We start from the raw sequence: 15,775 nt of genomic DNA, 5'->3' as shown, positions 1-15,775 counted from the left end.
CACTCCAGCTGTGATGGAGTGATGAACACTCCTCATGGCCTCTGCATGTCCCATTTGTGCGATTGGCTGGTGACCTCATGTCCTCTGGTCTTGATCCCCAGCAGAATTTGAGGCTGGTTTCTTCTCAACCAGGACGCTGAAGTTGTAGATAAAGCTCACTGTGCTTTTGAAACACACATCTAGATACAAGGTTACAGGGTGACCAAGTGGGAACCTGCACTCGGCCGCCGTGGGGTCCGTGAGGAAGAGGTAACTGCGAGGGTATGTGGGGACAGCTGCAGTTGATTGCTAGGTTCTGGGGAACTAGGAGAGATGTGAGGATGAAGGGTGTGTTCGTTTCCTCGGACTGCCATAGCAAAGTAGCACAACTGGGGGGCTTAAACAGTGGAAATTTATTTTCTCACAGTTCTGGAAGTCCGAGAGGTGTCAACAGGGTTAGTCCCATGCCCCTCCAGTTTCAGGTGGTTGCTGGCAATCCTTGGTGCTACTTGCCTCTGGGGTCACATGCCGCCCTACCTTCCTGTGTGTGTCCATGTCTTCACATGATGGTCTCCTCTCTGTGTGTTCTATGTCTTTCTTTTCTTACCAAGACCCTACTTATTGGATGAGAGCCCACCCTAATTCAGTATGACCTCATCTCAGTTTAATTATATCTGCAAGGACCCTATTTCCAAATAAGGTCACATTCTGAGGTTCCAGGTAGACATGAATTTTGGGAGGACACTATTCAACCTGGTACAAGCAAGAAATTTTCTCCCTATCCATTGATTCCTGTCACCCTACTTATTTCCTTTAATAGCATTCTTTCTTATCTGAAATTCTTGCCCACTTCATTCAATAAAAATTTATTGAGGGCCAAGGATAGAGTAGTGATAGTCCAAAGTTCCTGTTCTCATAGAGTATGCCTTCTGGTCCAGGAAGACAAACAAATACCTGTATTAGGGTTCTCCAGAGAAACAGAACCAATAGGATATATATATGTGGATACATAGATATAGATGTGTGTGTATATTTATATAAATACATGTATACAGAGATTTAAGGAATTGGCTCATGTGATTATAGAGGCTGGCAAGTCTAAACTCTGTAGGGTAGGCTGGAGACCCAAGGATGAGTTGATGTTGCAGTTCGAGTCCAAAGGCAGTCTGCTGGCAGAATTCCTTCTTCAGGGGTAGGTCAGTGTTTTTCTATTAAGGCCTTCAACTGGTTGTATGAGGCCCGCCCACATTATGGAAGGCAGTCAGCTTCATGCACACTCTACTGATTTAAATGTTAATCTCATCTAAAAAAAAAAACTTCACAGAAACATCTAGAATAATATTTGACCAAATATCTGGGTAATATGGCCTAGCCAAATCGACACATAAAATTAACCATCACAATGTATATCAGTGTTAAAAGGATCTATGGGGAAGAATAAAGTACGGTAAAGGAATAGAGAGTGATGGAGGGTGGGAGTTTCCACTTTAGGTGGGATCTTCTGGAAAGGCCTCACCAACAAAAGGATGGCATATCAGCAAAAGCCTGTACAAAGGGAGAGGTGAGCCATGTGGAGATGTTGGGAAAAATGAGCCACACACAGGTTTCAGCAAGACTCCGAAGCAGATTGCTTAGTGTGCTCAAAATAGCATTGGGGTCAGCGTGGCTGGAACAGAATTAGGGAAGGGGGAGTGGTAGGAAATGCCTTGAGAGACAGCCAGAGGCCACGTAGAGCATTAAGGCCCTTGGTAAGGACTTTGTATTTCCTCCTGGACCCATGGAGGGGTTTTGAAGGGGCAAGGATAGAACCAGGGAAACCCATTGCGAGACTATTGAAGCAACTTCCTTGGTTCTTGTCTGTCTGCCCCCTATGAGAACTGGCTGCTTGTCTGTTGTCAGCTTCCTTGCTAGACTAGAAACTACTCAGGGGCAGAAACTTTCTATTTTTCTCTACTATATTCCCAACGTCTCCCACTGTGCCCAGTACATAGTAGGAGTCCAATATTTTTGTAGCAAATTTGATAGAATTAATACAGTCTTCACAAAATTTTATAAGGTAGATACTTTTAGTATCCCTAATGTGTACGTATACTAAGAGGTAAAATAGCTTGCCCAAAGTCACAAAGCTAAAACATAGCAAAATAAACATTAATTCACTGTCAGATTAATACTGTAGAACACACACAGCCCAGCCAGCTAGACCCACTTTCTCCCCTAATTGGGAATCACATGTGACTTCAGAATGTGTGGCTCCCATGGTACAGAGGGCCAGGGGGCCATTTGCTTCCCTCCATCCAGTCTTCTAATCTATACTGGATTGACAACCTTTCTGACCTAATGTGAGGTGGCTGGCAAATGCACACAGTAAGACTATTAAGATATATTCTCAAGGAAATGAAGAAAGAATAACAAAGCTGTTATAGTTACCACTACTTGGTGTTAGATATGGCCCAAAGATTACTGCGAGTCAAGACTCAGAAAGAAATGTAATAGGTTAAATAACACATTATCTAATAAAAGGAAACATGCTGTTTTTCAGGAGAGACTTTTTTTGTAGAAGGAATATATCAAATGAGTCCTTATTAAGTAGACACTGGCCTACATATATAACCATTTCCTGTAAAGCTTCACGGTAAGAGTGACGGGATGTAGGAAAGCAGGCTTTCGTTCAGGTGTCTCTGCAGAGAGGTTCAGTTAATGAGCCGCAGGTATATGTCCATTGGGTGAATGTGACAGGATAAAGCTTAGACTGCCTTGATGAGTGAGTAACCAGCCAGATCATGAGATCAGTGGTTTTCCAATGTTCTTGACGATGACCCACTAGGGAAAAATAAACACATTTTACACACTGACCCAACACTTACACATGTGTGTGTATATAATTGAAACAGAAGTCTCGCAATCTTTACCCTTCTTGCAGATCATGCACTCTCAGATTTTCTCTATATGATTATTTTTTTTCCAGGTCGCATTCACTACATTGATTTCATGACTTACTAATGGGTGACAGCACACAGTGTAAAAACCACTTGCTTAGACCATTGCTTCTCAAACTTTACTGTGCATATGAACCATCTGGGGACTTGATGAAAATAAAGATTCTGACTCAGTGGGTGTGGGAAGGGTGGGGTCTGAGATTTGCATCCTAACAAGCTCCCAGGTGTCGTCGCTGCTGCTGCTCCGTGAGCCACACCGTGAGTACCTGCTCTGGACTTTAGATAGGAGCAGGAGAGAATCCAATTAAGTTAGAACTCTGGCAAGAGTCAGGCATGCAAATATGGATATTATATTTCAATTATTCAGTCCTTTATGCCTGATACTTTTTAAAAAATACATAGTTTTCCTGGAAAATGACACATCCTAAGATACCATCACGTAAAACTTACCTCTCTATTAACATTTTATCAAGAATCAAGGTAACAGCAAGTTAAAGGGGAAAGAAAATGTCTGGAGGGAGAAAGGAGACCCGGGTGGGGAAAATGGGAGGGTGACAAACACAAGCTTTGCCCATTTTATTGCTTTCCTCCACCCCCTGCCCGCCTGCCATGGGCCCCTGCTGTGGAACAGGTTGTTAATATTTTGGAGGGTGGTTCCCAGAGATGGGGGGGCAGAAAGGAAGTCCACAAGTCCTTCGACTCAGTTGAGTTTGATTCACCTCTTCTTCCCTCATGGTGTGGTGTCTTCACCAGCATCCCCAGGCAATTCAGGGACTCCAGGTTCTCGTCCATTTCTGGCAAGGTGATGACTTGTGTTTTGAATTCTTCTCCTCCAGTCTGTTTTCTGTGGCTTTTTATCCTCTCCCATCTCTAGCATCACTGCCAACCACACTGGGAATGGGAACTGGCTGGGGAAATGATTAAACCAGAAGGAAAGTCATAACTATGGAGTCATATTTTGCTTTATTGATAGTTTTTATGATATATGAGGATGGAAATGTTTCCAAAGTCAAGTTTTGTTGTTTTTGGTTTTTTTTTTAACCATAATCCATGGGCGTTCTTGGCTCTCTCTGCCTTGCCTGCCTGCCCCACAGAAGCACAGTAATGTGCTGGATCTGCCCCAAGTTAGCGCCGGGACAGTTGCTGACGTTTTTACCCCAGCGTTCTGGACATGACGGGCAGCATCCTGCTAGACTGCCATCACGCCATGTAATTGAAAGACCATGTAATGTGAAAAAGTTCTCCCATGTACCCATGGGGTCATTTATTTACAATTCAATAAAAGTCTCAGCCAAAACCGGTGGAACATATATATGGCTGTAGAGAGCCATATGCCGGTAACTTGCCTTCTGAAAAAATCTGGAAAAGAGAAAGGTGCCGCAAATTGAATTAGGCTCAGATTATTCAGAAAGGAAACAACAGCTGGAAAACATTTCAAAAAGAGGTTCCATCAAAACAGCCTTCAAAGGACAGCAGCCAAGTACATTTTCCTTCCAGGGCTTACTCTACGGCGCTGTTGGCCGCTGAGATCTACCCATCAGGTGGACACACACTTTATATAAATATTCACACAAGGTAGGGTGAAACCCTTTGGATTGATAGGGTTTGATTTGGGTGTTCCAAATAAACGAAAGTAGCCCCAGGGAAATGGCTTTCCCAGCTACACCAAGGATAAAATCCGTGATCAGGGGCGGGCCCTGTGGCATGGCAGTTCAAGTTCACACGCTCTGCTTTGGCAGCCCGGGGTTGGCCAGTTCAGATCTTGGGCACGGACCTACACACAGCTCATCAAGCCATGCTGAGGCGGCATCCTACATAGAAGAGCTACAACTCTACAACTATGATACACAACTACGCACTGGGGCTTTGGGGAGGAAAAAGAGGAAGATTGGCCACAGGTGTTAGCACAGGGCCAATCTTCCTCAAAAAAAAAAAATAATAATCTGAGATCAGCATGGGGGAGCACTTCTCTTAGTGAGTCTTTGTTGAGTCATCAATAGCCACTTGGCTGCACCTGGGTTCCTCTGCTCGGTTTCCTGATTACTGGACTTGAAGTTCCACTTGGTGGCCCGTTCATGGTCAGGTGGGACTGGAGGACTGCGGCTCTGCTGCTCCCGACGCCCATTTCGCAGAGAGGTACATGGGCATCCCACAGGCATCCCTTCCTCAGGCAAGTCAGTCTCTCTTTTAGCCTTCTCTTGATTCCAAAAGCCCCCAGTGAGACCAAGGAATCTGGTTACTGTTCTCAGGGAAGAGTTGCCCTGGGGTCACTCAGGGCTAAGGCATGGTGGTGGGGATCCTGGCTGCATGGGAAGGGCCACCCTCTGAGGGAACGGGAACTCTCTGCAGCTGACAACCCAATATATCAAGCCCTTTCTCTGAGTCTGCCTCAAGTCTGAAATTCTCACCACTAACTTCTCTTCTTAGGGACCGTTCACTCAGGCCACAGCTTTTAGTTAAGAGAGCTGATTTATCCATTAACCAGCAGGTACGTGGAGAAGTGAGTCACCTGATTCCATGTAAAGACCCAAACAGAAAGCAATTTTGAGGGAATTAGTGAGATATAATGAAAAGGAGAAACAGATCTAATCTCAGAGCTAAACTCAGGCATGGCTAGTGCCCAGGGAAGGAGGGTGGGTTATCAGAGAAGCCAAGACAACAACCCATGAGCTTAGTCACCTCAAACGCACCTTCTCTTCCAGTGCGATAGATAGTCTCTCCACTACCCATCATTGTGAATTTGGGGGTTTCTGAGTCACTTCCATTACTAGCTGGTGTGACCCCCATGTCATACTAGGGGAAACACAGAAGAATGAATTCAGCCTCACTTGCAACCATTTCAGTCAGGGCTCTGACCAGGTAGGAATTGTGCCAAGGGCTTCTCCATCTCCCATTCCTTGCTGGCTTCGAACACGGGTCCTTGCTTTCTCCCAAATTGAATCTGGAGGCTTTATGGGTATATAGTTGTGCCAATCTGTCTCCCACCCCTAATCATAAACTTCTTGAGGACAGGAATTAACCATCTTCATAGCCTCTGGGGGACCTAGAACAGTACTTGGTGCACAATAAGAGTTCAGAAAATGTTAGCAGGAAGCAACCAATTGCTAAAGATACAGCCACTAGTGGCCCCTCAATACTTCCATTCATTCAATTAATCAACAAATATGTGTTGACTGTCCCCTATGTGAAGTACACTGTGCTGAACCCTGGAAATATAATAGATATCTGGACCAGCCCTGGTCCCTGTGTGGATAGGATTAGAGTCTAGTGAATGAAGTCACAGGCCTGTGTCGATACCTCCTGAAGCCCCATCACCTTTTGAATTTTTCTGTATACAGAATTTCCCCAAGAATCTTTATTCTATGGTTCAAAACTGGATTCTTCATCCTAGATAATACCACTTGTTCCAACTTTCACCCCTTTAAGGAAAAGCCACCTATACACACCGGGCAGTAAGACAAGGCCTCTAGTGGACTTTTCCTCCTGCTGCCTCTTCCGCACTAAATGTATATTTACAGGTGGGTTTAGCCTGCCCAGGAAATGGAATTTTCCTATTGGACCAAAATTGCATTTTGACCCAAAGCTGAGGACGCAACGCACTAGGAACCCCCACTTTCTCAAGTGAGCATCATAAAATAGGCAGCAGCCACCTCCCCACGGGGCTTAGTGAGTGGCTCCTGTGCAGAATTGTGCTTCCTCCCCCAGCACCTCTCCCCGCACCCGCAAGCTGCGGGAGGAGAGGACTGGGGAGAAGGAGGTGTAGACAGCTTTGTAGAGAACACGGTGTTCTTGATGCCAAGTTATTCCCTACCCATGGGGATGAGGAGAGGAGTTTCCCATCCCCAAAGCCAAGTGAGAGGGAGCTCTAGGAGGATTACCCATAACAGTGTGGGGTGCTTCTAAGGGTGTAAGAGGGCAGCGTGTTCTCTGGTTGGATGTGTGCTGAGCTACAGAACTCACTGGCCTGCGTCATTACTGCCACTCGAGCAAGCCAAGCACAAGGGTTCTTGGGAGGGTGCTCTAGGAGTCTAGCAGTGAGGTTTGCTTTCCTTTGCCACCTACACCCCCCATCACCATGGGGAAGAAGAGAGGGGTGGTTGGCATGGGTGCCCTGAAGAGAGGGGACATACCTGTACATAGTGAAGTCAGAGGCCTGGTGGGATAGCCTCTCCCGCACAGCTTAAGGGATCATGGTTAACTGTCCCTGGGAAGAAGATGGGGACAGCCTCCCCCAGCTGTGTACAAAGGGGCCTGCCTCCATGTGAAGGAGCACAGAGGTGAGAGGAGGGGTGGGAGCCCAATGCCAGGGATCCCTCCCCATCTGACATGTGGTGGTGACCAAAGCCGGCCCTCACACCTCTGCCTCTCTCCAGCCCTCCGGAGCTTGAGTTAGTAGAGGCAGAGGGTAGAGGACTCGGCATGAGACCCCTGCTCCCTTCCAAGCAGCTGGGCCCACAGCCCTAGCCTCCACTGGAGTCGGGGAACAGAGAAAAACCAAGATTTAAATCAAGTTCAAGGTTAAAGTGTTTTAAATGAACGGGATTTTGTCTTAATTCCCAAAGGTGACTAGAAAGGTAGAATTTGGTCAGGATTTAACAAAAGGAGCCACGACCAAAAAAGAGGAGATTCACCAAAAGTTAAAAACCACTTTTTATCCCCAACAAATTTAAACTTTTCAATAAACCGGGTATAGATGAGATGCATTTTTTAATTAGTACTTTCAAGTCCACTTTATAGGTGCTTACTCGGGGTTCTACTTCAGTTATTTTTATTTATACATGGAGATCATCTTTTTTTATCTTTTAAGTCTGCAAAGGTCCAATCACGGTCCAACCCAAGTGCCCCAGAAGCTGTGGATCTGGACATTTAGACATGGTCCCTCATCTTTGTGAGATACAGCATCCTATCACCATCAACACTGTCCTTCAGAACTCTGCATTCTGTGTTCAGAAGAAGAGAGACATCTCTGCTGCATCTGTTCTGGTATTTCACAACTGATGTTGCCTTGGGGAATATGTGAGGAAATCCAGATGTAGGTGGAGATTTCCTTCAAGTGCCTAGGGGTGGGAGGAGTGAAAAATGAAAGATGTGCATGGCAAACCAAATGTTGAGGTCATTTGGTTTCAAAATGGGAGGGAGAAACACATGCATGCACCGATTTGCCTGCAAAGATTCACAATTCTTGGGCCTCAGGCCCATAATTGAGATTATGCTGTTGGCATAGGATGTGTCCAAGTATCTCCATAATTATTCTTTTTTTTTTTTTGAGGAAGATTGGCCCTGTGCTAACATCTGCTGCCAATCTTCCTCTTTTTTTCTTTTTTCTCCCCAAAGCCCCAGTACATAGTTGTATACCATAGTTGTAGAGTTATAGCTCTTCTATGTGGGACGCTGCCTCAGCATGGCTTAATGAGTGGTGAGTAGGTCCGCGCCCAGGATCTCAACTGGGGAACCTCAGGCTGCCGAAGCGGAACGCGCGAACTTAACCACCATGCCACCAGGCCAGCCCCTCCATAATTATTCTTAATTGAGGTGACTCGCTTTGGTGGAAAGTGGATGTAGAGGTAGGAAGAATAAAAGCAAAATGACCAGGTTTGACCAGGTTTATCTAATTCTGATTTGTGAGTTGGTGGAGGTTAGTCTGTGACACCATTGAAACATTTTATATGGATTTTATGACTTTTTAAATCTTTTAAAATTATTTATTTAAAATAGTATGATGTCTATTATATGATAATCTTTAAAATAATCTCAGAGGGTAGAAGGAATGAGTAGCAATATAGATAAAACAAGATTGTCCGTGGATTGATAATTGTGAAAGCTGACTGGGGGGCACATGGATATTCATTATAATATTCCCTCTACTTTTGTGTATGTTTGAAAATGAAAATATGTGTAATAAAAAGTCTTTCAAATTTGCATGAAGATTTAGTAGCTTAAAAAAATCATAGGCTTGCTATCAAATGGCAGCATTATCTATCCTAGGGTGGAGACCACGGTCCAGCATCCACCCAGGCTGCAGGTGCCTGTCCCTTGAGGGGAAGCTCTGCGCTGTGTCCCTTTCTAGAGGAGTCCCCATTTTACAGAATTGGCTCTGTCCCAGAGGAATCAGAGCCATACACTTGGGATGAAATCCCATCTCTCTGTTTTCCTTCCTTACATAGTGGGCCCAATATTTGCAGAAGAAGCCGAGTTGCCCACCCTTCACTACCATTCTGAGCAAGATTCTTCCCCTAGAAATCCCTAGTGGGCTAATCTTCTATTTATTTGGGGATTTGTCACAGTCATTTCCTGACCATCCCCATGGCCATAGGCAAAAGCACTAAGATTAGGTTCAGTCCCTAGTGAAAAGAATTTTTCAAGCCCCAACAAGCTAAAAACCCTTACATGGAATTTGCTTCAGGCCTCCTTCCACACTGCCGGGCCCTACAAATTTTTACCAGCTTTTGTCCACTCCCTTTAGCCCTGGACAACAGGGTGGAGGGGACTCTGGATCTCATGGGAAAAGATTTTCCATTTTTTTTCCTGTCCCATTGGTCAACCTAGTAAATTCTAATTTAAATGAATTTGGAACTTTGATTTTCTGCAAACAAACACAGCACCCACCGTGGTGGAAGGGTATTTCTGTCATTGGTGATCACCCAGCAATTCTTCCTCTTTCTGGTAACAGAATCTGCTTCCCCTTGGAGAACCCATTTGATGTGGTTGGGTATGGCTGACCCCACTTCCACCACAAAGGTGAACTATTCACCTACTGTGTTCTAGGCACCACCTGGTATCTCTGCTGCCAAGCGGTGCCTAGAACACAGTAGGTGAATGGTTATGAAATGAATGGATGAATGAGACTTTCTGTTGTTAGTGAAAGAAATCTTGGCTACAGTGATTGACTCATTAGTAAGTGTGTATCTCAGCAAGTCTCAAGCTTTTTGATCTAAGCACACTTTTATACTTTTAACTGCTATGGAGAACCCCAAAGAACTATCATTTATGGCAGCAAGTCATCTTTTCTGCTGCGTGGAGAAAGCTGGCCTGAGAGCGAAGTCAACGCAGAGGAAAGCAAAGCCAAGAAAGAAAAAAGGACCCAAACAAGATGATTTGAACACCTGGAACGTGACCAAAGTGAGACCTACCCCAAGATTTTTCAGTTGTGTAAGCCAGTGATTTCCCCTGCTGTCTAAAAGATAGTTTAAGCTGGACTTCTGTTGGAATTGTTGGTTAGTGCAGCATAACTTAGGCTGTCAAGTCATGAAGCCTTACGATGCTCAGCTCAAGACTGAATGATCATTAACAAAGGGTCCATAAAGGCTGTAGAACTTACAGTTAAGCAGTGTTTAGAACCTCTAATATACGCTGCCATCAGAAATTTGAGACATTTGTGAGACGTAATATTTGTGAGACGTAATGGTCCAGAAAAAAGGCTTTCGGTAGTGGTGAGACTATACCCCAGAGACAGTTCAAGAATGGGTAGGCTCAGGGACAGAGTGATGATGCTAAGCTACATGAAAGTTCACAAGGCCTCACATTAAGAGTTGTTTTTGGACATAAGGCACAAAGATGGAAGCTTCTGTGCAGAACTGCCTCAATTCCCTGGAACACATCCTTAAACTTGGACCTTTGAGGCAGAGACTGCTAAATGTCCTTAACCTTCCCCTTTAGTCATAAAACTACTGGTTTTTAGCCAGGCTCATGACCATCCAAAGTAAAGACTACACTTCCCAGCCTCTTTTGCAACTGGAGATGTCATGTGACCAGGTCCCAGTCAATGAATGTAAGATTTTCTGTTTAACTTCCAGAACGTGCCCTTAAAGGAAGGGAACATGCTCCTGTCCTCCTTCCTGCTGGCTGGCATTTAGATGTAATGTTGAGAACTTAAGCAGCCATTTTATACCATGAATTGGACCATTAAGGATGGTAAAGCAGAAAGAAAATAGAGCCAGAGTTCTTGATGGTCATGGAGCCATTGCACCAACACTTGGCTGCCTACCTCTGGCCTTGTATGTGAGAGAAAAATGAACTTCCATCTCTTTTAACTGCTGGAATTACTGATATTTTTCAGTTTTCTGGAATATGCAGTCAAACTTAATCTGAACTGACAAAACCCTCAACAGACAAATTCTCTGCAAGTGAAAACTGGCAAATCCTCACACCCAGTTAGGAGACCCTCCAAAACTCTGCCTCAGGTCTGGGAGGGACAACATTCCATGAGGTGTTTCAGTGAAGAGGAGACAGTTGTTCAGCCTCTTGCCTTTTGCCCCAGGGTTGGTGAGACAGATTCTGAAAAGATGGGAACTGGAGATATTTTACTTTCTTTGGCTGTGGCGTTGAGTAGCTTTGAGTGGCTGCTTGCTCTCGGGCTTTTCTTCCCATCCAAAGACTCTAACCTTGCAAGGGAGGCAGTTCAATGCTACAACTTACATGTTTGCAGGCTTGCTCTTGGGGAATCTGCTTTCCCCAGTCCCAGCGTTTGTAAGAAGAGACTCCAACACTTGTTAGCACCTCCAGGGGCGTCTGAAAGGGACTGCACACACCCCTAATAACAGAAGGAAAGTAGAGAAGAGAGACACTAGCCCTCTGGTTCTCAACCGGAGTGTGCATCAGAACCACCTGGAGGACTTGTTAAAGCAGGTGACTGGACCCCATGCCCAGAGCTTGTGATTCAGTAGGTTTGAAATGGGGCCAGAACATTTGCATTTCTAGCAAGTTCTATGAACCACGCTTGCAGAACCCCTGCATTACACCATAAATAGAAATAATATATAGGTGGCTCCTTTCGATATTGGTCTTCTCTTTGACCAGGAGAAGTATAACCAGAAAAAAATAATTAACATGTATCAAGGTACTCTACCCAAAAAACAGAATTGAAGAAGAGAAGGGTGAATGAAAAGAGAAAGAATCCTTCAGAATGCATCTCACTTTAAAAAACAGTGAGAGTGGGAGGAAAAAGATCCTTTCAAGGAGGCTCTGCAGAGGGACAGGGCAGTTCCGGTGAAGGCCAGGCAGTGGGGTTGGGTGGGGAAGAAGGAGTATGGGGGAAAAGGCTAAGGTTTAGCTATCCTATTGTGAAAGAGGTGGGTGGGAAACAAATCAATTTTTTTTAAGAACAGAGTTACTATGAAACTGTTTCGGCAAAAGCAAACACAAATCCTCTGTAATATACACCACTCAGAAAATTAGCATGTGCATCAAGACTTTATAAGCATCAAACTACTTAAGTAAAGTTTATTATTATAATTGGATATGATGTGTGGGCAGATCGTCTTCAATCTGTAGCCCTACACTTTGCTGGTAAGATAGAGAGTTGTTGGAGGATTACTTCCAACTTTTTTTTAAATGTATCAGAGCAAACAAAACTAATTTGACTAGTTCCAAATTTATATTAGCATCTCATTAGTTCAGGCAAGGATACAGAGTACTGCTAAATATTTTCTTTGTCTAAACATAGAATTCCTGCCAGGATGATATTTTGCTTAGTTTTCATTTCTTTCATATCTTGTGCTATTTCAAGATGAGACATGTTTGGAAGGTTTATTCAAAACTGTTGGTCACATTAAATTTAGTCACTTGAAAATTTTCTTTCTTTCCAAGGAGAAGTCATGTAGGACTTCTGCATTCATCTTACACCAAAAGGAGTTCCCATTCCCAGGAATATTTTGGAGTAGATGTTCAGAAAAACCACTCCTTTTGTGAACCTTAACATGTTGGATAAAATTTTTAAAACATCTTTTTCAATGCCTGATTGACCTGGTGGGAAACTAAGGGAATTATCTGGAGGTCAAAAGTGACAAATCCAGAGAGGCAAGTGGGAATTTGAGTTGGCATTTACCCCTGGGTATCTGCTAGTCCCTGGTCACCTGGAAACTCCATTTTAATGGACCATGCACGTGTGGAATACAAACAAAGTCTGGGACAAAATAGAGGAGTACTTTAATCGTGTCCCCTCAAAATTCATATGTTGCAGTGCTAACCCTTGTGACACCAGAATGTAACCTTATTTGGAAATAGGGTCTTTGCAGATGTAAATAGTTAAGTTTTAAGATGAGGTCATTAGGATGAGCCCTACTCCAATATGACTGGTGTTCTCATAAAAAAGAGAAATTAGGACACAGACACGCACACAAGGGAGAATGCCAAATGGAGATGAAGGCAGAGATCAGGGTGATGCTTCTACAAACCCAGAAATGCCAAAGATTGTCAGCAAACCACTGGAAGCTAGGGGAGAGATGTGGAACAGACTCTCCCTCACAGCCCTCAGAAGGAACCAATCCTCCAATGCCTTGATTTTGGGCTTGTATCCTCCAGAATTGTGAGAGAATCAATTTCTGCTATTTAAGCCACCCAGTCTGTGGGATTTGTTATGGCAGCCCTAACAAACTAATACAAGAGGTTGGGGTGGGGGAGGCAACTGGATTGGATGCCCCCACCCAAAGCCTGGACACACAAAGTGTGACATGCTCAGTAGGCAAAAGAAAGGGAGAAAACACCCACAGAGAAACCAGTCAAGATGTAGGCACCACAAACCTGGCTCGACACTACTCCTGAGATGGGAAATACTCTGAAAATTTTGTTTGAAATGATCCCAGGTTGGTAGTGTTCCCGGGCACCTGGCAGAAGCAAACACAAATCCCTCTGGATGAAGATACTTTCAACCCAGACCTCAAAGAAAAATCCCACGGATAGCTTTCCAAGAAACGTGAACCCCTGGTCAAAAATCATTAAACACATAAGGAAATAAGAGTGAGGGTTGATGGAAACAGAAAAGTACTGAAAGAAAACTGCAGAGAACACAGATATGGACATTTTAGATGCAAAGTATAAAATAAGTATTTGTATGATTTAAGAAAAAGTCACTGAAAGTAGGAGGAGGAACATGAGCCTGTCAAATCTGATCAGGGAGATTTGGAAAAGAACCCCAAAAACTTCTACAAATGAAAAGTATAGTCATTATTTTTAAAACGAAATGAATGGTTTAAACAACAGGTAAGATACAGCAGATCTGAGGAACTGGAAGAGAGATCTGAAGAAGTTACACAGAATGTAGACAAAAAGACAAAGATGTGGAGAATATGAGGGAAGAGATGTATGAGGCAATACGACAAAGACTAAGATACGACAAATTGGAATTCTAGATCAAGGTGTTAGAAAGAAAGTGACAGGACAATAGTTGAAGAGCAAATAGCTGAGAAATTTTCCTAAATTGTTGAAAGATGGTGTTTCTCAGATTCAGGAAGCCAAACAAAATGCAATTAAATAGAAAAGAAACTCCCCCTTATATTCACCATAGTAAAACTGAAGAACACCAGGAGATCCAAAAATACAAATATAAGAAAGACTAGACAAAACTACCATTATTTGCAGAATATATAATAATCTATTCAAAAAACCCAAGAGATCATAACAAACACGACTAATAAGAGGTCTCAATAAGGTGAGCAGGTACAGATCAAAATACAAGCATCAGTAGCTTTGCCATGTGCCAGCCATAAGCAATTAGAACATCATTTTTAAAAGATTCTGTTCATCATAGCAACCAACACTGTAAAGGATTCAGGAATAAACCTAACAAGAAAGGTATGTGGCCTTTGTGTAGAAACTATAAAACTTTCCTAACAAACATTTAAAAACAAACGGACAGGGCCTGGCCGGGTGTCATAGTGGTTAAGTTCTCACACTCTGCTTCGGCAGCCCAGGGTTCCCAGGTTCGGATCCTGGGTGCAGACCTACACACCGCTCATCAAATCATGCTGTGGCAGCATCCCATATACAAAAGAAAGGAAGATGGGCACAGATGTTAGTTCAGGGACAATCTTCCTCACCAAAAAATAAATTAAATAAATAAAATAAAATAAAAACAAATGGACAAATAGTGATAAATACCATGTTCATGGATAGGAAGACTCAATATTGTATGGTTTTCTATTTTCCAAAAATTAATATATAGATTCACAACAACCCCAAACAACATTTTAATAGGATTTTCTTTGAACTTGAGAAGCTCATCCTAAAATTCCTAAAGAAAAGTAAAAGCACAAAATTAGCCATGCCAATTTTGAAAACAAAACAAAAAAGAAAAATTTGCCCAATCAAATATTAAAACATATTATAAAGCCACCATAATTAAAAAGGCATAGTATTTTTTACACTAATAGGTGATTAAATGAAAAAACTAAACAAGGAGAGACTAGGTATCAGAAATGGACTTAACGTATATATCGAAATTTAGTACATAATCAAACTGGCACTTCAAATTGTTGGGTAGAAGGTTAATAAATATTGTTAGAATATAGGCTTTCCATTTGGAAAAACCAAGTTTTGTCCTCACTTCGCACAGGGCAATAGTTGAAGAGCAAATGGCTGAGAAATTTTCCTAAATTGTTAAAGACTGTGTTTCTCAGGTTCAGAAAGCCAAACAAAATGCAGCTAACACAAGTTAAATCCAATTAGATTAAATATAAACATAAAAACGCAAAAGAATTAGAAGAAAATGTTATATAAGAATCTATATGTAGTGACCTTACTGTCTGTGAAGCCTTTTTAATCAACCCATAAAAAATTAAAAGCCATAAAGGAAAAGATTTAAATTTGACTGCATCAAAATGTAATACTTTTATTTAAACGGGAAAATTTCTATATAACAATAGGAAAGAAGACAAACAATTTTATAGAAAGAAGGGCATAATGGGCAATTCGGGACAGGACCGTTTGATGAACATGAGATGCCCAGACTCACTAAGAATCAAAGAAATGCTAATTTTTTTAATTGAGATAATCTCACCCAAAAGAATGCCAAAGTTTAAAAGTGATAATAACAAGAGTTGGCAAAGATAATGAGAAAGGAAGATGTTGCTGGTAAGTATATTTTT

This window comes from Ceratotherium simum, chromosome 14 (assembly GCF_057802395.1).
Source record: "Ceratotherium simum simum isolate JZ-2026a chromosome 14, ASM5780239v1, whole genome shotgun sequence".
NCBI lineage: Eukaryota > Metazoa > Chordata > Mammalia > Perissodactyla > Rhinocerotidae > Ceratotherium > Ceratotherium simum.
Note: the sequence above shows the minus strand (reverse complement) of the source record.